The following is a 3,129-nucleotide window of genomic DNA, read 5'->3' as shown; positions in this document are numbered from 1 at the left end:
CCACCTAGTCTGAACTAGGCCTAAGTACTTTAGTTTACTAATTGATAATTAATACCTTTATACATAAGACCTTGAATGAAAAAAACACGGACGTATGTGTTGTTTGTCTGTATTGTAGTTAGCTGTTGAAGACTTACAGATGATATAATTGTACATTGCTGAAGTCATGTGATATTATGTTGATACAGTAAATGCTTATTGTCTGAAATAAAATAATAAGAAATTCCGAGAAGTGACTAATTGATTATGTCTATAATTACACAGTACTGTAGTAACAATTGATCTAAATTTACTTCAACAAGTTTTCACTTGAAAAGATAAAGTTGAATGGTTTTTATGATTATGTGAGGGCAGCAGACAATACACGACAAATTTATTCGATCATTTGAGATGTATAGATATAGACTCGAGGCGCACAAAGCGTATATACAGTAGTTCATGATATTAAAGTTGGTGTTCATATTGGCTGAGTAATTACAGTAAAAACAACGCAACGTGTGGATTCTAATTTCAACTAACATTTTAAGAGTGTATTGATCACAATAAGCAGATATATATGTATATATATATATATATATGTATATATAATTTGTTATGAAGATATGCCTCCATTGGTGTTGATTGATTAAAGATATTAATACTAATAGGCCTATACATATTTAAGAAAAACATATGTCCCCATACGTTTTTCTCAAATATTTATTATTAGATTTTCCCAGCAGTAGCTGAAAAACCATTTTGATCTGTTTATTTTTTTTTCTTTTTTCTTGCAAAGTTTTCCTGGCCAGCACTTTGGTCACTTCCCAAGCTTATAACTTCTCCATGCTTTGCCGAAGCATAGACCATATATGAAGAATGTGCCTACTAATATTAAGTGTCAATCTAAGGGGGGGGGGTGTGCATGTGAGAACCAATTAAAGTGATTTAAGAGCAGTCTGCACCAGATATATCAAAAACGGGTCAATTGACTTGAATAAAACATTCGGGAAAGTTTAGCCAAGTTTCAAGGATGAAACGATCCCGAGTAGAGGGTGTGGCTATGAGGACCATTCAAGGGAAAACATCCTAGATCAGATATTTTAAAAAACGGCTCAAGTGATCCGAGTGAAACTTTCTTGAAAGTTTAACCAAGTTACAAGGAAGACATTATTTGGGTTATTTGGGTTATCATCATCATCATCACCATCATTATTATCATCATCATCATCATCATCATCATCATCATCATCATCATCATCATCATCATCATCATCATCATCATCATCATTATTATTATTATTATTATTATTATTATTATTATTATTAAACATTAATCCCTATAAATATTATAGTGACTAGAAAAGTGTGCAACAATTGGTAATTAATTCACATGGATAATAAATTACAATAAACTTATTAGGCCTATTAAGGAATTAGTATAAAATGTACGTTTTAGAATGACGTATGTTATAACTTAATCAAGTGACAGTTGTAATAATGATAAATGGAAGTGTTCTGTGATGATCATCAGATTATCTTGTGCTGGAGCCATTTTATATCTACACTGCCAAACGAACATCATGACGACAAAGGTTGTATCAATGGCGCCCTCTCTTAGTACGATTTTCATGGAAGACTAAATTAAAATAGTAGTTCACATATACTTGTATTGTGTATAATACAGTGGCGGTGCTACTGGAGGTGGGGGTCGGGTGGGCTAGGGGCTACAGACCCCGTCGGGGAGGCGTCCCCCGTGGGGAAAAATAAACCACAATTACAAAGATTTTGAGCGACACCCGACCACGCCCACTTTGTTCTCGACGGAGACATCAGCCTCCTCCCACGTCGGGGACTTTGGACACCCCGTCGGGCAAATCCTGGCGCCGCTCATGGTATAATAAGCAATGTTAATGATAAGGATTGGTAGTGAATTCTAAATTTAAATGTAGTACACTTATTTTAGCATTACCAAAAAACGGTTTAGAGTTTATCCCTCAATTGTATAATGATGAAAGTATAATAATGTACAATAAAGAAATCTTGGAACATAAATATATGCAAACATTTTTTCTACCATTTCCCAATAGTACACTGTATTTTTTCACACCAAATAACATATGAATTCTTCTCGTTGGCCAGACCAATAATAAAATGTTTCCCACGGGCCTAAACACAAGGAGAAAATGAATGAATTTTAACCAGGAATCATTTATCCCTCAATTGTATAATGATGAAAGTATAATAAAGTATACTTTTATCATGTGGCCTGATGTATTAATAGGCCTATTGTCAGCATAGATACGTTATGTTTATAGAGTATTGATATTTTATCGGAAGTTTCAACTTATTCATAATTATTTTTTCGAAACTGTTATAAAAAATGATTTAGCATCTGGATATAAGGAATTTTTCAATCTGACACGGCATAATATGATAGTAATTGACAATGTTAACAATTCGCCTGATCACTATCCATACGTCCCAATAAGGGGAGGGCTTAGACTAAAACGCTTTGGAACTAACATGGCGGGTGAAACACATGTAATTTTTGGTTGGGCCTTTATTTTTCAGGTATAAAACACACCAAGCATATTTACGGGGGTCCGAAGACTTAACCTGTCATTATTAATCTTTTTTGGTAGCAAGTTGGGAAGTAAATCAAGAGAAAACATCTGATTTTTAATGTAGGCCTAGCCACCTAGACCTATTGTTTTCTTAAACGTACATACCAACGGTTTCTAAAGGACTATGTGCTATTGCAAGGCCATAGAAAGCGGTCCTGCTTGGCCGGGTTTGACCGGACAGATATTTCACCAATCAATATCGTTTGTACAATTTTCAAACAGCCCTTTTAAATTTTAGAAACTTTCATTAACTTGCACGACCTGACGTGTCTTCGTATTGAATAACAGTTCAAATGATAATGTACTGTATTAGCCTATACGCTTGTAGGTCTACTGTCAGAATACAAATTATGTAAAAAATACGGTTTACCCTCTATACATGACCACGTTTTGAACACTAGTAGGCCTATATTTTACAGTATCTGAATGCCATTTTCGGTCATCTAGAGGTGTGTAATCAAAACAATTTGCTTACAACTTCAATCGTGGGGCTGAGGTGACTGTAAAAGTGGATACTGGTATATAT

The sequence above is a fragment of the Anneissia japonica genome, unplaced genomic scaffold (genome assembly GCF_011630105.1).
Source record: "Anneissia japonica isolate Jap-2015-1 unplaced genomic scaffold, ASM1163010v1 scaffold1665_len535045_cov187, whole genome shotgun sequence".
NCBI lineage: Eukaryota > Metazoa > Echinodermata > Crinoidea > Comatulida > Comatulidae > Anneissia > Anneissia japonica.
The sequence above is the reverse complement of the archived record's forward strand: the minus strand, read 5'-3'. Positions refer to the sequence as shown.